This window comes from Salmo salar, chromosome ssa17, assembly GCF_905237065.1.
Source record: "Salmo salar chromosome ssa17, Ssal_v3.1, whole genome shotgun sequence".
In the NCBI taxonomy this organism is placed as follows: Eukaryota; Metazoa; Chordata; class Actinopteri; order Salmoniformes; family Salmonidae; genus Salmo; species Salmo salar.
In genome coordinates this window covers 36,309,585-36,333,612 of record NC_059458.1, presented here as the reverse complement: position 1 = coordinate 36,333,612, position 24,028 = coordinate 36,309,585, and the positions used below count along the sequence as shown (strand labels likewise).

General features: G+C 43.2%; 1 protein-coding gene and 1 pseudogene across 1 annotated transcript in view; one reads left to right on the top strand and one right to left on the bottom strand.

Moving 5' to 3' along the window:
* The window catches only part of LOC106600648 (zinc finger protein 239-like), a 289,371-nt gene that overhangs the window by 40,915 nt on the left and 224,428 nt on the right, over nucleotides 1-24,028 (bottom strand). The gene's annotated exons all lie outside the window — the stretch shown is intronic.
* The window catches only part of LOC106600652 (zinc finger protein 883-like), a 56,428-nt pseudogene that overhangs the window by 18,195 nt on the left and 14,205 nt on the right, over nucleotides 1-24,028 (top strand).

Below are 24,028 nucleotides of genomic sequence, written 5' to 3'. Positions count from 1 at the left end.
GATAAATGGCATAAAAATTGGTTTTAAACAGCGGTTGACATGCTTCGAAGTACGGTAATGGAATATTTAGACATTTTTTGTCACGCCATGCGCTATGCTCGTGACCATGGATTACCATTCTGATAGTGTCTAGAACTCACGAACAAAACGTCGCTGTTTGGATATAATGATGGATTATTTGGGACCAAACCTACATTTGTTATTGAAGAAGAAGTCCTGGGACTGCATTCTGACGAAGAACAAGAAAGGTAAGAACATTTTTCTTATAGGATATGTGATTTTGGTGAAGGCTGAACTGCGTGGGTGTCTAAATAACTAGCCCTGTGATGCCGGGCTATGTACTTAGAATATTGCAAAATGTGCTTCATCCGAAAAGCTATTTTAAAATCGGACATATCGAGTGCATAGAGGAGTAATGTATCTATAATTCTTAAAATAATTGTTATGCTTTTTGTGAACGTTTATCGTGAGTAATTTAGCAAACTGTTAGTAAATTCCCCGGAAGTTTGCGGGGGTATGCTAGTTCTGAACGTCACATGCTAATGTAAAAAGCTGGTTTTTGATATAAATATGAACTTGATTGAACAAAACATGCATGTATTGTATAACATAATGTCCTAGGGTTGTCATCTGATGAAGATCATCAAAGGTGAGTGCTGCATTTAGCTGTCTTCTGGGTTTTGGTGACATTATATGCTGGCTTGAAAAATGGGTGTCTGATTATTTATGGCTTGGTACTCTGCTGACATAATCTAATGTTTTGCTTTCGTTGTAAAGCCTTTTTGAAATCGGACAGTGTGGTTAGATTAACGAGAGTCTTGTCTTTAAATAGCTGTAAAATAGTAATATGTTTGAGAAATTGAAGTAATAGGATTTTTAAGGTTTTGAAAATCGCGCCACAGGCTGCAAGTGGCTGTTACGTAGGTGGGACGAATTCGTCCCGCCTAGCCCAGAGAGGTTAAGAAGATAACATTTGTGTCAGTTTCTATTTATTAATACAGGTATGTAATAGCAGGGTTAAACTTCCTAATATCAAAAGAACACGTCATACCATGCTAGGTAACAAATCCGTTAAGGTATTATCACATTTGGTAAAGGGTTGATGTGTTATTTTTGTGTCAAAAAAGTGAAGAACGTGATAACTACTTTACAAGCCACATAGCTAGAGACTTTGGGATTGTCTGAGTGGATGTACATAATTTTCTCAATGTCATTTCATAAATAATCCATTTATTTGAGATTTCTGAGTTCGTTTTGCATGTTATTGGTTTTGTGTAAAATTCACAAGCTGGGAAAACCGCGGCGCCCACTCTGTCTCCGTCAAAGAGAGACAATTTTATGTAGTAATATTCAGACTCATTCAGTTTCTATCTTTGTCTATAAATGTTAATATGATGTGAACAGGAAATACAATTGGTTTTTGATTGACATAATACAGTGAAGACAAGGTTATTACATAGTGCTGCCTAAAACATACTGCAACCTTGTACTAAATGGTTTTTGAGTCATTTATTAATTTATGTCAATCCAATAAATCTACTATAGGTTAAGTTTAGTTACGTTGTGTAGTGTGTACTTTGTCTAATTTGAATAAATTCATGTTTTGTTGTCAATGCTTACCTACCTGATCTATTGACATGAGATGGACAGGAGCTCACTGGAGCTGAGAACCGGCACCTCAATTTTCTACTGCTTGAGCTCATGTTCTTATAGAATATTACCTCAACAGTATTGTGGAGCTCCTGCATCTAAATATAAACAGTACCGCGACCCAAAATGAGTATCGACAACTATTTCAGTCCAAGTCAAGCACTGATTTAGATAATTGAACAAGAAAAAATACAATATATTGTAATAGAGAATAATGTGCCAGAACTATCAAGACTAACTTTTTGTGTCTGTTATTCATTGTTACTACAGGACGACTAGAATTAAGTCTGAGGCCGGTAACATCAATAGCGAGGACAAACCCAGCCTGCCTCTCTCCTTCCACACTGAGTCCAAACCTACATTCACTGGGTCCTGATTGTGACAGTGGAGCCCAGTTTGCACTGCAGGATACAGAGATGGCATCAGTGAAGCTGGAAGACTGCAGTCAAACACTGGAGCTGAATGTCAACATTAAAGATGAAGAAGAGGCGGAGAAGATTGGGACATCTGTTTCTCATGGTAAAAGCAGGTTGTATCTGACGAAGTTTGCTGTTCATTCCAACTTCCCACTGTGCATGAAAAGTTGCAGTAGAACTGTTTCATGATGAACTGTTTCAATGAGAAGGTAGATGTTATTTCATGCTACTCAGACTTGCATACCAGTATTGCCAGCATTTTGTTTTATTCACTGGGTTATCTGGAGTGATCAGAGAGTAGACTAAAGAAGTGAAGTAGACAAACTGCCAGTGTTTTACAGTTATATGAAATTACTCTTCTTTTTTTTAACCTTTTTTTTATCTAGGCAAGTCAGTTAAGAACAAATTATTATTTACATTGACGGCCTACCCCCGGCCAAACCCGGACGATGCTGGGCCAATTGTGTGCCGCCCTATGGGACTCCCAATCACGGCCGGATGTGATACAGCCTCGTTACAAACCCTTGTCATAGTGAGTGGAGGATGATATGGCTCATAATGTTCACGACTTTTACCCACTTTTAGAATAGTTTTATTCCCTTTTGTATTGTACAGCCTACTGATATGAATACGTATGTCACCCGGTACAGCCAGAAGAGGACTGGCCACCCCTTTGAGCCTGGTTCCTCTCTACGTTTCTTCCAAGGTTCCTGCTTGCTAGGGAGTTTTTCGTTGCCACTTTGCTTCTACACCTGCATTGCTTGCTCTTTGGTGATTGAGGCTGGGTTTCTGTAAAGCACTTTGTGACAACTGCTGATGTAATAAGGGCTACATAAAATACATGTGATTGACATGTATATCACACCAACTGTCTGTTTCTTCTGATGTTGTTCACACAGGACACCGTGTTGAGACTTTCTCTACATCCAGAGATCAACAACAGGAAGATCACAGAGCTAAGAGGTCTCACCACTGCCCACATTGTGAGGAGGTTTTCCCATTTCTGTCAAAGCTAAAAATACACCTCAAAATACACCCAGGAGAGAATCGGTATTCCTATACTGACGGTGGGAAGAATTTCACCACATCCAAGGCTCTGACAGTTCATCAGAGAGTGCACACAAGAGAGAAGACTTACTCCTGCTCTGACTGTGTAAAATGCTTCACAACATCAACTTGGCTAAAAGTTCATCAGAGAACACACACAGGAGAGAAGCCTTACTCCTGCTCTGATTGTATAAAATGCTTCACAACATCAGCTAAGCTAAAAGTTCATCAGAGAACACACACAGGAGAGAAGCCTTACTTCTGCTCTGCCTGTGGGGCGAGTTTCTCTCATATGTGCAACTTAAAACGACATGAACGTATACACACAGAGAAGCTTTACTCCTGCTCTGACTGTGCGGCGAGTTTCTCTCTACTGTGCAAATTAAAACGACATGAATGCATACACACAGGAGAGAAGCCTTACTCCTGCTCTGACTGTGGAAAGAGTTTCTCTCGACTGGGCCACTTAAAAACACATGAACAAAAACATACAGGAGAGAAGCCTTACTCCTGCTCTGACTGTGGAAAGAGTTTCTCTCTACTGGGCCACTTAAAAATACACCAACATATACATACTGGAGAGAAGCCTTACTCCTGCTCTGACTGTGGAAAGAGTTTCTCTCGACCGGGCCACTTAAAAACGCATGAACAAAAACATACAGGAGAGAAGCCTTACTCCTGCTCTGACTGTGGAAAATGCTTCACAACATCAACTGAGCTAAAAATTCATCAAAGAACACACACAGGAGAGAAGCCGTACTCCTGCTCTGAGTGTGTAAAATGCTTCCCAACATCAACTAGGCTAAAAGTTCATCAGAGAACACACACAGGAGAGAAGCCTTACATCTGCTCTGACTGTGCGGCGAGTTTCTCTCTACTGTGTAACTTAAAACGACATGAAAGTATACACACAGGAGAGAAGCCTTACTCCTGTTCTGACTGTGCGGCGAGTTTCTCTCTACTGTGTAACTTAAAACGACATGAACGTATACACACAGGAGAGAAGCCTTATCACTGCACTGACTGTGAGAAGAGATTCTACAGATTGGGCCATTTAAAAAGACACCAATGTATACATAAAGGAGAGAAGCCTCATTTCTCTAAGACCAGCTAAGATTAGACACTCCACTTAAGTATCATGTCATTAAAAAATTGGCAACGTTGAATTGGATCAAGTGAAGAAAGTGTAAAACACTATTGTAATCCTATAGTTTCTCACTGTGAGAGAACTGTGCAGAGGAAAGGGAGCGTTATAGCATGTTAGCCTCTCTTTACTTTACTGATCAGTGTGCACCTTGTCAGTTTTGTTAATCTCAATAACTTTACATTAGAAACTAACTTAGGGTTGAATATCCTCTGTGAGACGTCTCACAATGGAGTCTGATGGTTGACTGGGTGGTGCTGCTTCCCTCTGAAGTTTTCTGTGGGATTGAGCTGGTAGACACAACATACTCTGAGTGTACAAAACATTAAGGACACCATGACATAGACTGACCAGGTGAATCCAGGTGAAAAGCTATGGTCCTTAATGATGTATTTGTGGTGTATTTATTATGGATCCCCATTTGCTTTCATCAAAAAACAAGAAACTGCGGTGGGCTAAGGAATGAAAACACTGGACACTGGAAGAAAAAATATTTTATTTTCTTTAGGAATGTAGTGAAATAAAAGTAGAAGTTGTCAACAATATAAATAGTAAAGTACAGATACCCCCAAAAACGACTTAAGTAGTTCTTCAAAAAAAATGGACTTCATTACTTTACACAACTATATGCATCCATGCCGTGTGTCAGCATTGCAGGCTGGTGGTGTGATGGCTGGGGTGTGTTTTCAGGGCCCACATTGGGCCCCTTGATAAAAGATGAACAATGTTTGAATGCTACAGGATGTCTAAACATCATTGGCAATCAGGTGCATCTCTTCATGGCAGCAGTGTATCCATCTGCAAATAGATTTTTTCAGCAGGATTATGCCCCATGCCACAAGGCTTGTCCAGGAATGGTTCCAAGAACATGACAGTGAAATCATCTTACTGCAGTGGCCTGCCGAGTCACCAGATCTCAATCTGCATCTGTGGGAGGATATGGAACAAGCTGATGATGATCAGTTTTCAGCGTCAGTTTTGGTGGATTATTTTATATTACTATATAACTTGTGTTTAATGATAAACAGTCTATGAATCTACTTGTGTTTATTAAATTGTATTTTAATACTGGATGTATTATTTGAGTCATTGATGAATGTATTTGAATAACTGTATTGAAGTTAATTGATCTGGTGGCAGGTAGCCTGGCGGTTAAGAGTGTTGGGCCAGTAACTGAAAGGTCACTGGTTTGAATCCCAAGCTGACTAGGTGAAAAATCTGTCATTGTGCCCTTGAGCAAGGCAATTAACCCTTATTTGTCCAGTAAGTCGCTCTTATCCACAGATCTGCTAAATTACACAAATGTAATGAAAAATGTTTGTACATGAATTCATGCTCGGCAACCTCTCTTGTGTATAATTAAATGAAATAAACAGTTTGAAGTGAAATACTGTATATACAATACACAACATTACTGCTTTGTTGACCCTGTCCCTCTGGCCAGGGTAATAGTAAGCTGGATTTTGCAGCTGCTGTTGTTAGTAGCCTACAGTTTCCATACAATACAGCATGTCAGATCACAAATTATTAGGTGTATAGGCTTCTACATTTTTGAAAGAGTTTTTGCTTGTGTCTCTTAACTTTTCCTTGTGGTAAAAATTATGTGGGTAAAACAAAGTGTGAATTAAAAGTGTGAATCTCAGAGCATCGTAGCACCATTGGGTTCAGGAAATCCACTTTTTGGAAGCGAACCACTCGATTTCGTCCCTACGTTATATCGGCATCGAACATGTCACCCTCCCTAGGAGAGGGGGTGACACTGACAATTTATTAAAACGAGAGGCTGCCTGGATCTTTCATTTAAAGACCCTTGCTCCCTTCGGTCTCAACGTAGACTTTGATCTGAAGCCATTCTTGTGATTGTGCTATTCATTGTAAATGTTTGTAGGCCTATGTAGCAAAATTGTATCTATGATCGTATGCTCTCATTCATGTTTTTAGCATGTTATTTTTATATCTGAGAATAAACCAATGATATCGGCACACCTGGGCATGATTACAGACACCTGTGTGTGTCCTTTGACACTATATAAACTAGTGACCCAGAGTGTTTGTCATTATACCCTGATGAAGACAGCTTGTCTGTGGAAACGTTGTATATTAGGTAATTAAATGATTGCGTCTGAGCTTCTAAAGTGTGGGTCTCTCCTTTTTCGAGTGTTCTACTCTGCTAGCCAGCACCTCGCCTAAACAGGTGTGCGCTTCTATCGCTTCCAGGTCTCTGTAAGTCATGGATATAATATGTCTCTCTCTGTAAGTCATGGATATAATATGTATCTCTGTTTGTAAGTCATGGATATAATATGTCTCTCTCTGTTTGTAAGTCATGGATATAATATGTCTTTGTTTATAAGTCATGGATATAATATGTCTCTCTCTGTAAGTCATGGATATAATATATCTCTCTCTGTTTATAAGTCATGGATATAATATGTCTCTGTTTGTAAGTCATGGATATAATATGTCTCTGTAAGTCATGGATATAATATGTCTCTCTCTGTTTGTAAGTCATGGATATAATATGTCTCTCTCTGTTTATAAGTCATGGATATAATATGTCTCTCTCTGTTTATAAGTCATGGATATAACATGTCTCTCTCTGTTTGTAAGTCATGGATATAATATGTCTCTCTCTGGTTATAAATCATGGATATAATATGTCTCTCTCTGTTTATAAGTCATGGATATAATATGTCTCTGTTTGTAAGTCATGGATATAATATGTCTCTCTATGTTTATAAGTCATGGATATAATATGTCTCTCTGTAAGTCATGGATATAATATGTATCTCTGTGAGAACATGTTGACTGAAGTACAGTAGATGAATAAAGCTACAGTACTGTACACGGTGACAAAGCTGCGTATATTGAAAAAGCTTGTTAGTGCATAAGGTCAAATGTATCTCTGTGATGCTCATTTCAGGTATTTTTCTGCTTCACTGTTGTGGGAATTCATACACAGGACAAAGTCAATATTAAATGAATCACTTTGTCAGCAAGCTGGGGAGGTCACAGTCAAACGTAGATGCATAAGTACCGGTCTGAAGAAAACTTTAGAATGGCCTTCCTTACATAGTCTTGTATACTGCTATCTAAACCTACATCAACATTATTCATAGGATCGGTTCACACATGTGACTGGCTCCGTCTCTATCTTAACTTAAAGAACATATTCTGGGCGTTCGGCTAGATGTTCCTCCGGAGGGGGCCCTACCCCTCTCTTGACCAGACACAGGTAGGAACCAAGGCTTGTTTATTACACCAAAGATAAGATGCATTTCATTCATTACATTCCATCCTTTTGTCACTTGTGCGATAACAATAATTAAATGTTAAAGTAAGCATTTGGATTTGAGCTATTTCATAATAAATCATAATAAAGCTAAAATCTACAATCAAAAAGTTATAACCAACTGGAGTGTGTGTGTGTGTGTGTATAAAAAGAATACAGACATACATACATACATACATACATACACAAGGGATCTGTAGATTCAGAAGTGAATGCATCTCTGTGTTATCCATTGTTTCCATACCTTTTAGCAACAGTGGCACTGTATTCAGTCACATTAGAAGGGTGATTTGAGACAAAAGTACAACATTCATCACCAATGATTGCTCTGTTTCGCAGAGCTAACTTATGCAATGCTTTCATTTCCCAATTTAATTCTTCCAGGGCATTTCGAGTAGCATTGCCAATTTTCTCTCTGTGTCTAGAGATGTCTCGAATTTGATCTAACGCATATGCAACTCCATACCCAGGAAAAAACACTGCAAAGAACCTGGAGGCAGGCGCCTGAGTGTGAGTGATGCCAGCTAGAGATCTCTTATCTCTCCTCATTCCAGGAGGTCTGTAGTCTGTGAACGAAGCCTTCAGATCCCTCTCATTATTCTGAACGGTTCTTACAGCTGTCACCACAAACCCTACAGTACATGTCCCTCCCCAGTTCCATGGAATGCTCTAGTAAGCCATTTTTCCACACAACCAATAGGTTCCATTCGGAGCTCCTCTGAAAGGGATAATAACATTATAGACTGAAATACCATAACTAACATTATAAGGTTCCCCAGTGTCGGCATTGTACAATTCCATTCCAGTTCACCCAAATGATTTCCTCGGTTCTCCTCTAATACACCAAGGGGCTGTCATCACTCCTGCTACTGAAATGAGTGGGAATAAAGTATTATCTGGCCTAGCAAACGGCGGTGGGCCTGTATGCTTGTACAATGCAGAGAATGTCATGGGGTCAGGGTTAAGTGACATTGCCACTAAGAATGGTAAGGCCATTTGCATAGACAGATTTACCCCTATGAGAACTCCCATCAGCGGTAAACCTGCTCCTATCTTAACTGGCCCTAAACCCCAAACTCAACACCCTTTTGTCCAGATGTAAGATTAGCAACCTTTTCTGCTCTAGATGAAACAAATTGCCCTCATTGTTGTGATCATCTCTTTCCACGATGACCATCTGCTTCTGGGTCACTGCTCCGGACCAGCGTCGGTTCCTTTCGTTCAGGGCTCCTTCTACCCTCTGTCAGGTTCCCACAAGGGGACAACCTACTGTTCTCATTAGCACTCCTGTGCTAATGCAGAGGAGGGCCACATTGCACCACTGGAACTGGCGAGGGCCCATCGTCTTCTGGATCAGGAACTCGTCTGAAGTGCGACACGTGGATCCAGGTATCTCTCTCAGCAACCTTCACCGTGGTGGGGGTGGTCAGAAGAACTTGGTACGGGCCTCTCCAGGGGGGTCCTTTCAACTCTTTCTCCTGAAGTCCTTCACCACCACAAAATCACCTGTGTTAAAACAGTGTTCAGTTCCACCTGCTAGATCTGGCAAAGAAGCCTTCACCCGGGGGTAAAGAGTCTTAAGAATACTGTTAAGGTTGACACAATACTCAACCATGTCTTCCTCCATCCCTTGCAGGGACAACCTGTTCTGGGCGAAATGTGCATTTGTCATTCGCATAGGATGGCCAGTCAGCACCTCGTGTGGAGAGAGACCAGTGACTGTGGGATCTGCCTCTCATACTCATCAGTGCCAATGGAAGCACTTTCACCCATGTCAGCCTTGTTTCACCAATCAATTAGACTAATTTAGTTTTCAGAGATTGGTTCACCCTTTCGACCGCACCAGCAGATTGGGGATGATAGACACAATGAGTTCTCAAATCAATCTGCAAAGCCTCTGACAAGGATTGAAAAATCTTATTTACGAAATGCCGACCGTTGCCAGAATACATTTTTGACGGCAGACCCCATCTCCTAAGATGGCGCCGACAGAGATGGTCGCCTCGCTTCAAATCCTTAGGAAACTATGCAGTATTTTGTTTTTTTATGTATTATTTCTTACATCATTAGCCCAGAAAATCTTAAGTGTTATTACAGGTGCATCAAAGCTGGGACCAAGAGACTGAAAAACAGCTTCTATCTCAAGGCCATCAGACTGTTAAACAGCCATCACTAACACAGAGAGACTGCTGCCTACATACAAACTCAAATCATTGGCCACTTTAATAAATGGATCACTAGTAACTTTAAACAATGCCACTTTAATAATGTTTACATATTCTACATTACTCTCATATGTATATAGTGTATTTTATACCATCTATTGCATCTTGCCTATGCCGCTCGGCCATCGCTCATCCATATATTTATATGGACATATTCTTATTCCATCTATTTACATTTGTGTGTACAAGGTAGTTGTTGTGGAATTGATAGATTACTTGTTGCTGTCGGAACTAGAAACACAAGCATTTCGCTACACTTGCATTAACATCTACTAACCATGTGTATGTGACCAATTGTAACGGCTGTCTTCTGTAAAAATGGACCAAGGCGCAGCAGGTATGTGAATACTCATCTTTAATTAAAATAAAGGAGTAGAGCATCCACTGAACAATTCAAACAATATATAAGACAGGAACAGTTTTGCAGGCACACAACACGCAGTGCAAAAACAACTACCCACAAAACCAAGTGACAAACATACTCCTACATATATGACTCCCAATCAGGAACAACGATCCCCAGCTGTTCCTGATCAGGAGTCACAAGACCAACACAGAACAATCACACACACAAGACTGCCACGTCCTGACCCCAAAACTACAACAACAGCTCCATCTGCTGGTCAGGACGTGACAGTACCCCCCCCTCAAGGTGCAGACCCCGGAATGCACCTAACAACGAAAAAACACCAACAAACAAAATCCCCAACAAAACCCATAAACAATAACCCCTAAACAATAAGGGAGGGAAGGGAGGGTGGCTGCCGTCAACGACGGCACTGTGCTACACCCTCCCTCCCCAACCCACCTATCCTGGAGGTGGCTCCGGTGCAGGACGGCCCCTCGGGCCGGGCCGGGGGACAGGAGGGCCCCTCGGGCTGGGCCGGAAGGCATGCGGGCCACTCGGGCTGGGCCGGAAGGCATGCGGGCCACTCGGGCTGGGCCGGAAGGCATGCGGGCCACTCGGGCTGGGCCGGAAGGCATGCGGGCCACTCGGGCTGGGCCGGAAGGCATGCGGGCCACTCGGGCTGGGCCGGAAGGCATGCGGGCCACTCGGGCTGGGCCGGAAGGCAGGAGGACCACTCGGGCTGGGCCGGAGGGCATGCGGGCCACTCGGGCTGGGCCGGAAGGCATGCGGGCCACTCGGGCTGGGCCGGAAGGCATGCGGGCCACTCGGGCTGGGCCGGAAGGCATGCGGGCCACTCGGGCTGGGCCGGAAGGCATGCGGGCCACTCGGGCTGGGCCGGAGGGCAGGAGGACCACTCGGGCTGGGCCGGAGGGCAGGAGGACCACTCGGGCTGGGCCGGAGGGCAGGAGGACCACTCGGGCTGGGCCGGAGGGCAGGAGGACCACTCGGGCTGGACCGGAGGGCAGGAGGACCACTCGGGCTGATCCTGACAGGCCGGGCACCCTGGCAGATCAGGGCAGGCGGGCACCTCTGGCAGAACCGGGCAGTCTGGCCACTCTGGCAGAACAGGGCAGTCCGGCCACTCTGGCAGAACAGGGCAGTCCGGCCACTCTGGCAGAACAGGGCAGTCCGGCCACTCTGGCAGAACAGGGCAGTCCGGCCACTCCGGCAGAACAGGGCAGTCCGGCCACTCCGGCAGTTCAGGGCAGTCCGGCCACTCCGGCAGAACAGGGCAGTCCGGCCACTCCGGCAGTTCAGGGCAGTCCGGCCACTCCGGCAGTTCAGGGCAGTCCGGCCACTCCGGCAGTTCAGGGCAGTTCGGCCACTCCGGCAGTTCAGGGCAGTCCGGCCACTCCGGCAGTTCAGGGCAGTCCGGCCACTCCGGCAGTTCAGGGCAGTCCGGCCACTCCGGCAGTTCAGGGCAGTCCGGCCACTCCGGCAGTTCAGGGCAGTCCGGCCACTCCGGCAGTTCAGGGCAGTCCGGCCACTCCGGCAGTTCAGGGCAGTCCGGCCACTCCGGCAGTTCAGGGCAGTCCGGCCACTCCGGCAGTTCAGCGCAGTCCGGCCACTCCGGCAGTTCAGCGCAGTCCGGCCACTCCGGCAGTTCAGCGCAGTCCGGCCACTCCGGCGACTGTTGACTGGCGGGCAGCTCCGACGACTGTTGACTGGCGGGCAGCTCCGACGACTGTTGACTGGCGGGCAGCTCCGACGACTGTTGACTGGCGGGCAGCTCCGACGACTGTTGACTGGCGGGCAGCTCCGACGACTGTTGACTGGCGGGCAGCTCCGACGACTGTTGACTGGCGGGCAGCTCCGACGACTGTTGACTGGCGGGCAGCTCTGACGACTGTTGACTGGCGGGCAACTCTGGTGACTGTTGACTGGCGGGCAGCTCTGGTGACTGTTGACTGGCGGGCAGCTCTGATGACGACTGTTGACTCCTGATGCGTGGGGCAGGTATTGGACGTACCAGCCTGGAGACACGCACCTCCATGCTAGTGTGTCTAGCGGGAAACACCGGACCGAAAGGGCGCACTGGCGGTCTTGAGTGCAGGGTTGGCATCACCCCTTCCGGCTCGATGCTCCCCTTGCCCTGGCACCTGCGGGGCGCTGGTACTGGGCGCACTGGGCTGTGCGTCCGTATAGGCGAGATGGTGCGCACCTCAGCGTAACATGGCGCCCTCCACCTCGTACGCACCTCCCTGTAGTCACGGGTAGCTGGCTTACGGCTCTTCCCTGGCCTGGCCAAACTACCCGTGTGCCCCCCCAAAAAAAATTCTTGGGGCTGCCTCTCGGGTTCCCTTAGCTCCCTTAACTTGTCCGCCCAGAATTTTCTTTCGTCCTGCCAGGTCCATTCTTCCATTTTCTTCTCCTGTGGCTTCCTCCTCTTCTGCTGCTTGGTCCTTTGGTGGGTAGTTCTGTAACGGCTGTCTTCTGTAAAAATGGACCAAGGCGCAGCAGGTATGTGAATACTCATCTTTAATTAAAATAAAGGAGTAGAGCATCCACTGAACAATTCAAACAATATATAAGACAGGAACAGTTTTGCAGGCACACAACACGCAGTGCAAAAACAACTACCCACAAAACCAAGTGACAAACATACTCCTACATATATGACTCCCAATCAGGAACAACGATCCCCAGCTGTTCCTGATCAGGAGTCACAAGACCAACACAGAACAATCACACACACAAGACTGCCACGTCCTGACCCCAAAACTACAACAACAGCTCCATCTGCTGGTCAGGACGTGACACCAATAAAATGTTATTTGATTTGATCTCTCTCATGAGTGCATTCGCCACAACAGCCGCTGTGGCTCTCCTGCAAGGCAAAGCTTCAATCCATTTAGAAAATATGTCAACAACCACCAAACAATAATTATTCCTCCACAAGGATCAACTCAATTAAGTGCTCGAAGGGTCCTTCAGGCCTTGGATGGGATGCGGGGGATATTGAAAGGCCGCGTCCATCATTGTTAGTCAAACAAATCAAACATTTCTTGCAGAAATGTTCTGCAAAAACAGTAAAACCTACTGTACACCGATATTTATTTACAAGATCCACCATTCCTCCTTTAGACACATGATCCTGACCATGTGACAATTTTGTGAGGAAGTGGAATGTACAACGGGGCATGGCAGGTCTGCTCCACTCATCCAGCCATACACCCGAGGCGTCCTTATGACAGCACCCAGCCCACTTGTGTTTATCTGAAGCATCAGCCGTAGCCTGTAAAGCAACGATATCATTAACAGAGAAAAAGTTGGTGGGAGCTGGAACTATTGCCATCTGTAGGAGGGGGCCTGATACTTTATCACTGAGGTTAATGAGGGGAGTTGAACAACCTCCAACAGACAGCACACAAGCTTACTGTGAACAATTTGTTTTCCAGAGAAAGTCAAAAACCCTCTATTCTTCCATAATGTTCCAAAATCATGCACTACAACGCATATCTACTGTCGGTGTATATGTTAACAGAGCTATCTTTAACCAAAATACAAGCTTTAGTCAAACCAAATAATTATGCTGCTTGAGCAGACAAGTGCGATGGGAGCCTTGCAAACTCCATTGTCTCTAAACTTGTCACAACAGCGTTACCAACTAATAGGGTCTTATTTACCATTACACTGAGCAGACCCTTCTACAAAAAACTCAAAATCCAGATTTTCTAATGGGGTGTCTCAAGTCCAACCTAGGCCTACAGTCAATCTCAATAGCCAGTCACAGCCCTCATAAAACAAAAACATGTAAAACTAGTTATAATTATAAAACAAATAGCACTATTAATATCAGTTTAAAAAGCTTCTATGAAAATCTATATCAATCAGAATGAAATAACAGTTGGACTGATCTACAGCCTTCTTAGACTCAACTATCAGCAAAAAAAGAATCAAAGAAATCACCAAAAAGTAAATATTAGACACTGTTAAACATTCGCGTGAAGAAAAGCACCAGGTATGGAAAGCACCAGCTTTCCCATAGAATTTTATTTGACATTCTGGGACAAAGTAGCGGCCCAATTTACTCCAATGACAACACGTTATGTATCAAACAATTTCAGTTATATTAAATTCAGGAAAATCTGGAGAGTCCCCTACTGATTATAGACCCACAAGTTTAATAAACTGTGATGATCAAATAATAAAGCTTATAAGAATGGCAAAAGTATTACCAGACTTAACATATCTATCAAACAGAGTTTATTAAAAATAGACAAGCAAAAACACATTTCAGTTTAATACAATATGCAAAAAAACTATATAGATTTATCAAAAATGGTGGTTGATGCCGAAAAGGCTTTTGACTGTCTTGAAGGGCCTTTTCTATTCAAAACTTTGGAAACTTAAAATTTGAGCAGAAAAAAGAAATGTTCTAAAAAGATTGTATTAATGTCAGAAAGCTAAAATATACACAAATATATTATCTGATTAAATAGTTGTATAAAGGAGCACAAGACAGGGATGTCCCCTCTCCCTCCTGTTTGCGCAGGCAGTTGAACCGCTTGCAGAAAGAATTAGACAGGACCCAAACGTAACAGGTATCAGTATTGGTAAACGTGAATATAAAATAAACTTATTTACAGATGATCTCCTGATATACCTGACCAATATTGGACCACAAAATGGGAAATACTTTGGATGCTTAATAGGTGACAACAAATAACAAAACACTATAGATAACTTTATTCCATTACTTAACAATATGACAGCAGATGTAATTAAATGGAATAATCTTCCCAATCTGACAGGTAGAATAAACCTCTAAAGAATGGCATGGCTCCCAAAGTTTTAGTATTTATTCTCCATAATAGCAATTACCCCACATTCTTTAAAAAGTATACTCTGTCATAAGACTGTATATGGACAAATAAAATTCATAGAATAAAAAGGAAAGTTTCACATCTTCCTAAATCTGAGGGTAGTTTTAACCTTCCAGATTTGGAATTGTATCAACTCACTACTCAGGGCTTTTACTTGCGAAATATAGTTAAATGCACTAAAGAGGAACAATGGGTGCCTGGTTCATATTGAAGATGTGCATGTTCATCCCCAGAATATTTTACGTGTTTATATTCAAAAGCTAAGAACATTAATAACTTCATAGTTAAGAACACTATAACAATATGGAAGAAGATGAAACGTATTCTACAAGAAACAATATCACTCCCTAGAAACCACAAGAATTAGTGGACACTGTTAATTAGTGGAATGTTACAAATACATGAAACATGGTTTCCAGGTGTTTAATGCCATTCCATTTGCTCCGTTCCGGACAATATTATGAGCCGTTCTGTCCTCAGCAGCCTCCTGTGCTAGAAACACAACCCCCTGTATATAGCCTTGTTATTGTTATTTTATTGTGTTACTTTATTTTATTTTATACTTTTATTTTATTTAGTCAATATTTTCTTAACTCTATTTCTTGAACTGCATTGTTGGCTAAGGGCTTGTAAGTAAGCTTTTCACGGTAAGGTGCCTGTTGTATTCGGCACATGTGACGAATCAAATTTGATTTGATTTATGGAACAATCCCTGGATAGCGTTTCAGAATTCATCGATAAATTGGTCCACATGGAAAACTAAAGGCATAGAAACTGTAAAAGACTTGGTAATAGGAAATACATGTATCTTGGTGACAGCTCTAAAAAGCAATTTTGGAATGACCAATGTAGATATTTTCAAATACACTCAACTTAAAGGTTTTATATCACAATGTTGATTTGAAATCTTTTGGACATCACAGCAATCTTGAGGGAGTTCTATTTGAGTCAGAAAATGATATTAATATGATAGATAAGCTATACAAAACCTTGCAGAAAACCTATACAACTGACAATCTCTTAGAAAAAACTACTGAACCAAGATTTAACAATAACTGATATTGAAGTTGGAAAAAACAGAAAATCCCATCAACGGGATGAGTCACTATTATGTAGGTGGATGGAAATGATCCAGACATTATGTTTAATATAATAATAATAAACTACATTCATCAATCTGACTCCATTACTATGTGAATGCTATAGACCTATAATCGTATCCAGTGGGCATAGCCAAGGTTGCGAACCTTTCGTCACCACTCAGAATAAGATGCAAGTGTCTAGGTTTAGCGTTATGCAATTATTAAGAGGCTGAGGAACAAGGAGCTAATATCTTACAATCTATGTCTTAGCATTAAATTAAGTTAACCTTAGAGCAGAGATGCACAGTTAGACTGAGCATATATGCTATTTGCAGTGCATTCTGAAAGCAATCTAACCGCACGTATTTCCTGACTCCCTGTGCCTATGTTACAATAATCTTGGCAAAGGAGAAATGCTCACTAACAGGGATGTTGCACAACATTTGAGAGAAATAAGCTTTTTGTGAGTGTGGAACATTTGACAGAGCGGCAAAGATTACTGTTTGATTTGAAATGGGAGCTCCTCCCTCCCTGCTTTTTCCCATTGACGTGACGTGGGCATTTCCCGGTTCAACCTCGGCCAGTGTAATAAAACTCCCTCAATGAAAGTGCACTCAGTGAGAGCACACAATTGAAAACAAAATTATGAATACACTTGGTTTGACTGCACAATGTTATTTCAATATGGTTCAATAAGGATAGAGGATAGATTAGTGAAACAGGGAGCAACCAAAATGGCGGTCTAGTGAGGTGACCAAACAATCGTGCCACTACATGGGACATTCATTCTTGTATTGAGGTGGCCTTCCAACTTGCAAACCCTTTCAACACCCCATTGTTAAAGCTTAATATCAAATCCAATCAAATTTTATTTGTCACGTACACATGGTTAGCAGATGTTAATGCGAGTGTAGCGAAATGCTTGTGCTTCTAGTTCCGACCATGCAGTAATGTCTAACAAGTAATCTAACCTAACAATTTCACAACAACTACCTTATACACACAAGTGTAAAGGAATGAATAAGAATATGTACATAAAAATATATGAATGAGCGATGGCTGAACGGCATAGGCAAGATGCAGTAGATGGTATAGAGTACAGTATATACATATGAGATGAGTAATGTAGGGTATGTAAACATTATATAAAGTGGCATTGTTTAAAGTGGCTGGTGATACATTTATTACATCAATTATTTCATTATTAAAGTGGCTAGAGATGAGTCAGTATGTTGGCAGCAGCCACTCAATGTTAGTTATGGCTGTTTAACAGTCTGATGGCCTTGAGATAGAAGCTGTTTTTCAGTCTCTCGGTCCCCGCTTTGATGCACCTGGACTGACCTCGCCTTCTGGATGATAACGGGGTGAGCAGGCAGTGGCTCGGGTGGTTGTTGTCCTTGATGATCTTTTTGGCCTTCCTGTGACATCGGGTGGTGTAGGTGTCCTGGAGGGCAGGTAGTTTGCCCCCGGTGATGCGTTGTGCAGACCTCAATACCCTCTGGAGCGCCTTACGGTTGTGAGTGGAGCAGTTGCCGTACCAGACGGTGATACAGCCCGACAGGATGCTCTCGATTGTGCATCTGTAAAAGTTTGTGAATGTATTTGGTGACAAGCCAAATTTCTTCAGCCGCCTGAGGTAGAAGAGGCGCTGCTGCGCCTTCTTCACCACGCTGTCTGTGTGGGTGGACCATTTCAGTTTGTCCGTGATGTGTACGCCGAGGAACTTAAAACTTTCCACCTTCTCCACTACTGTCCCGTCGATGTGGATAGGAGGCTGCTCCCTCTGCTGTTTCCTGAAGTCCACGATCATCTCCTTTGTTTTGTTGACATTGAGTGTGAGGTTATTTTCCTGACACCACACTCCGAGGGCCCTCACCTCCTCCCTGTAGGCCGTCTCATCGTTGTTGGTAATCAAGCCTACCACTGTAGGGTCGTCTGCAAACTTGATGATTGAGTTGGAGGCGTGCATGGCCACGCAGTCATGGGTGAACAGGGAGTGCATGAGAGGGTTGAGAACGTACTCTTGTGGGGCCCCAGTGTTGAGGATCAGCGGGGTGGAGATGTTGTTAACTACCCTCACCACCTGGGGGCAGCTCGTCAGGAAGTCCAGGACCCAGTTGCACAGGGTGGGGTTGAGACCCAGGGTCTCGAGCTTAATGACAAGTTTGGAGGGTACTATGGTGTTAAATGCTGAGCTGTAGTCGATGAACAGCATTCTTACATAGGTATTCCTCTTGTCCAGATGGGTTAGGGCAGTGTGCAGTGTGATTGCGATTGCGTTGTCTGTGGACCTATTGGGGCGGTAAGCAAATTGGAGTGGGTCTAGGGTGTCAGGTAGGGTGGAGATGATATGATCCTTGACTAGTCTCTCAAAGCACTTCATGATGACAGAAGTGAGTGCTACGGGGCGATAGTCATTTAGCTCAGTTACCTTCGCTTTCTTGGGAACAGGAACAATGGTGGCCCTCTTGAAGCATGTGGGAACAGCAGACTGGTATAAGGATTGATGGAATATGTCCGTAAACACACCAGCCAGCTGGTCTGCGCATGCTCTGAGGATGCGGCTGGGGATGCTGTCTGGGCCGGCAGCCTTGCGAGGGTTAACACGTTTAAATGTTTTACTCACGTTGGCTGCAGTGAAGGAGAGCCCGCAGGTTTTGGTAGTGGGCCGTGTCAGTGGCACTGTACTGTCCTCAAAGCGAGCAAAGAAGTTGTTTAGTTTGTCTGGGAGCAAGACATCGTGGTCCGCGACGGGGCTGGATTTCCTTTTGTAGTCCGTGATTGACTGTAGACCCTGCCACATACCTCTCGTGTCTGAGCCGTTGAATTGCAACTCTACTTTGTCTCTGTATTGACACTTAGCTTGTTTGATTGCCTTGCGGAGGAATAGCTACACTGTTTGTATTCGGTAATGTTTCCGGTCACCTTGCCTAGTGGTTAGAGCGTTGGACTAGTAACCGAAAGGTTGCAAGTTCAAATCCCTGAGCTGCCAAGATACAAATATGTCGTTCTGCCCCTGAACAGGCAGTTAACCCACTGTTCCTAGGCCGTCATTGAAAATAAGAATTTGTTCTTAACTGACTTGCCTATTTATATAAAGGTAAAATATTTTTTTTTATAAAAAAGCAGTGGTTCACGCTTTCAGTTTTGCGCGAATGCTGCCATCAATTCATGGTTTCTGGTTGGGGAATGTTTTAATAGACGCTGTGGGTACAACATCACCAATGCACTTGCTAATAAACTCACTCACCGAATCAGCGTATTCATCAATGTTCATGTCCGACGCTATGCGGAACATATCCCAGTCCACGTGATCGAAGCAATCTTGAAGCGTGGAATCCGATTGGTCGGACCAGCGTTGAACAGACCTGAGCACGGGCTTTTCCTGTTTTAGTGTCTGTCTATAGGCTGGGAGCAACAAAATGGAGTCGTGGTCAAATTTTCCGAAAGGATGGCGGGGGAGGGCTTTATATGCGTCGCAGAAGTTAGAATAACAATGATCCAGGGTTTTGCCAGCCGGGTCGCGCATTCGATATGCTGATAAAATTTAGGGAGCCTTGTTTTCAGATTAGCCTTGTTAAAATCCCCAGCTACAATAAATGCAGCCTCAGGATGTGTGGTTTCCAGTTTACATAGAGTCAAATGAAGTTCTTTTAGGGCCGTCGATGTGTCTGCTTGTGGGGGAATATACACGACTGTGATTATAAACAAAGAGAATTCTCTTGGTAGATAATGTGGTTAGCATTTGATTGTAAGGAATTCTAGGTCAGGTGAACAAAAGGACTTGAGTTCCTGTATGTTGTTATGATCACACCACGTCTCGTTAATAATAAGGCATACACCCCCTCTCTTCTTCTTACCAGAGAGATGTTTGTTTCTGTCGGTGCGATGTGTGAAGAAGCCAGGTGGCTGTACTGACTCTGATGACGTATTCCGAGTGAGCCATGTTTCCGTGAAACAAAGAACGTTACAATCTCTGATGTCTCTCTGGGAGGCAACCCTTGCTCGGATTTCGTCTACCTTGTTGTCAAGAGACTGGACATTAGCAAGTAGTATGCTCGGGATCGGTGTGCGATGTGCCCGTCTACGGAGCCTGACCAGAAGACCGCTCCGTCTGCCCCTTCTATACTGTACTGCTGGGACTATATTGAGGGTCAGGCTGTTGAAATGCAGTTGATTATGTAAATAGTATTGTAGAACTGTGGTACTGATGGTCCATTCGAGGGTGAGTCATTGATATGAATGCTCAGAGTGAAAGAGCTGTGAACTCACCTGTGATGGTCCACATCTACCACAACATTTCCTATTGTGTTAGTAAGCACCACAGCATTTTAGGCAGCCATTGTTCAAAATGTGTTCATACATACAGTAACAATGAGAGGGGGTGTAGCATGCACAGGGGAGGACCAGGAAGTTGATCTCAGATTCTATTCAGAGTTGACAGATTGACAGTGAGGACAAACCCAGCCTGCCTCTCTCTTTCCACACTCTAAATCTACAGTCACTGCGTCCTGATTGTGACAGTGGAGCCTAGTTTGCACTGCAGGATCCAGAGATGGCATCAGTAGACAGGTTTCCATTGACCCAGGTTTATTAGACAAAATAACCTACAGGAAAAAATCTGGAAACATTGCAGAACCACAGTGACATTACGTGGAGGTGTAAGAATGGCGCTGCTAAGATCAGAGATTCATCTCCTGAGTACATACTGTACCTAGTCCCCTGAATACCAATCAAGTAATCTTACATACAGGACTTCAAGTTGTAAAATAGTAAACTACTCCTTTAATGGAGTGGTAGGCTCTATGAAAGGATGTTTCACACAAAAAACTTTATTGTAGTATTTTGTTCATTAGTACACTGCAATCACGTTTTCAACAACTTTCAGTACAAAGCAAAAAGTGTGATGATGATGATGATATGAAAATGACAAATTATTATTGCATCATCACACTTTTTTACTATGTACTGCAGTGTACCCTAATCCTGGTCCAGGGGACCCAAAGGGGTGTGCTTTTTTGTTTTTGCCCTAACACTCACACACTGGATTCAACTAAGCAACTCAAGCCTTTGAACTGAATAAGGTATGTGAGTGCTAGGGCAAAAACATACATGTACACCCCTTTGGGACCAGGATTGGGGAACACTGGTGTACTGAAAGTCTTCCATCATGAGAACTTCACTGCTGACGTGCACATTATTGGGATTGTATACAGGGTGAAGAAACCAATGTGTACATTTGTAATTTGATTGAACTATCCCTTTAATTAGAGTTCCTTTGGAGTTACATTTAGTTAGACATGCATTTGCTCTAAGCATGTGCTATAAATAAATATTAATTTATTTTTTAAAGAAAACTGCTTTTGTCATCTCTTAAAGAATTTTTTACTTAAGTACTTTAGTTTACACCACTGAGGAGGCGACGGCAGCAGCATCTATCCCCTTCTCATGTAATGGGGTAAGGGTCATCCCAAGGATCCCAGAATGCACTACTGTGGTAGTAGAGGACAGGAAGTACCCGGCAGGCGTGCGCCATTCTTCAGAATAAAGAAAGCGCCGGAACGGTGCAGTCAAGAAAATAACCGTTGTGTGTTTCCGTTTCAATTTACTACTACAGGTATGTAATAGCGCGTTTAAATCTTACAATATCGAAAGAACATGTCATTCCATGCTAGGTAACAAATCCATTAAGGTATTATCACGTTTGGTAAAGGTTTGATGTGTAATTTCTGTGTCAAACCGAGTGAAGAACGTGGTAAACTATTTTACAAGTCACATAGCTAGAGACTTTGGGTTTGTCTGAGTGGATGTAAATTTTTCTCAAGGTCATTTCATAAAGAATCCATTTATTTGAGATTTTTTGTTGCATGATATTGGTTTTGTGTACAATTAACGAGCTGGTAAAATGGCGGCGCCCACTCGGTCTGTTACTACAGTGTGAACGGGAAATACAGTCGTTTTTTGATTGGAATGATACAATAAAGACGCGGTTGTTCAGGAAAATAGTAACAATGCTGCCTAAAACAAACCGTGACCTTGTAATGTACTACATGTTTTTTGTTTGTCAATTTTATGTGAATTTATCAAATCTACTATAAAGTGCTCTTACGTTGTGTTTAATGTGTTTAACAATAGCGGAGCAATATACAGAGTCAATATGTGGGGGAACCGGTGTCGAGGTAATTGTGTACATGTAGGTAGAGTTATTAAAGTGGTTATGCATAGATAAGAGAGTAGTAGTAGTAGTAGCAGCAGCGTGCGTGGGGGCAATGCAAATAGTCTGGGTAGCCATTTGATTAGCTGTTCAAGAGTCTTATGGCTTCTGGGTAGAAGTTGTTTAGAAGCCTCTTGGTCCTAGACTTGGTGCTCTGGTACTGCTTGCTGTCCGGTAGCAGAGAGAACAGTCTATGACTAGGGTGGCTGGAGTCTTTGACAATTGTAGGGCCTTCCTCCACCTCTGCCTGGTATAGAGGTCCTGGAATGAAGGAAGCTTGGCCCCTGTGATGTACTGGGCTGTACATACTACCCTCGGTAGTGCCTTGCAGTAAGAGGCCAAGCAGTTGCCATACCAGGCAGTGATGCAACCAGTCAGGATGCTCTCGATGGTGCAGCTGTAGAACTTTTTGAGGATCTGAGGACCCATGTCAAATCTTTTCAGTCTCCACAACTGTCTTGGTGTGCTTGGACCATGTTAGTTTGTTGGTGATGTGGACTCCAAGGAACTTGAAGCTCTCAACCTGCTCCACTACAGCCCTGGTGTAGTACAATTCGATCTTAGTCCTGTTAGTCCTGTATTTGTTGTCAATGCTTAGCTACCTGATCTACTGAAATGAGATCAGTGCTTGATTTGGACAGGAGCTCACCGGAGCAGAGTACTTACATTACTACTGCTTGAGATCATGTTCCTCTTATGGAATATTAGCTCAACATTATTGTGTAGCCCCTGCCCCTAAATATAAACAGTACCGGCACCCAAAATGAGCACGGGCACCTATTTCAGTCCAAGTCAAGCACTGAATTAGATAATTGAACAAGAAATATAATATATTTTTAGGGAATAAAGTGCCTGAACTGTCAAGGCTAACTTTTTGTCTGTTTTTCTTTATTACTACTGACTGACTCAGATTAAGTCTGAGGCCGGTAACATCAACAGTGACGACAAACCCAGCCTGCCTCTCCTTCCACACGGAGTCCAAACCACTGGGTCCTGATTGTGACAGTGGAGCCCAGTTTGCACAGCAGGATCCAGAAATGGCATCAGTGAAGCGGGAAGACTGCAGTCAAACACTGGAGCTGAATGTCAAAATTAAAGATGATGAAGAGCAGGAGGAGATTGGGACATCTGTTTCTCATGGTAAGAGCAGGTTCTAACTAAGTTTGTTATTCATTCCAACTTCCCACTGTGCATGAAAAGTTGCTGTAGAACTGTTTCATTATTAACTGTTTCAATGAGAAGGTAGATGTTATTTTATGGTACTGAGGCTTGCATGGTTTGACACCAGTATTGTCAGAATTTGTTTTATTCACTGGGCTATCTGGAGTGCTCAGAATATTTTTTTTATAAATGTTTTATTTCACCTTTATTTAACCAGGTAGGCCAGTTGAGAACAAGTTCTCATTTACAACTGCGACCTGGCCAAGATAAAGCAAAGCAGTCCGACACAAACAACAGAGTTACACATGGAATAAACAAACCTACAGTCAATAACACAATAGAAAAGTCTATATACAGTGTGTGCAAATGAGGTACGATTAGGGAGGTAAGGCAATAAATAGGCCGTAGAGGCGAAGTAATTACAATTTAGCAATTAACCTCTCTGGGGTATGTGGGACACACTATTCAACAGCCAGTGAAATAGCAGGGCGGCAAATTCAAAACAACAACAAATCTCATAATTCAAATTTCTCAAACATACAACTATTTTATCCCATTTTAA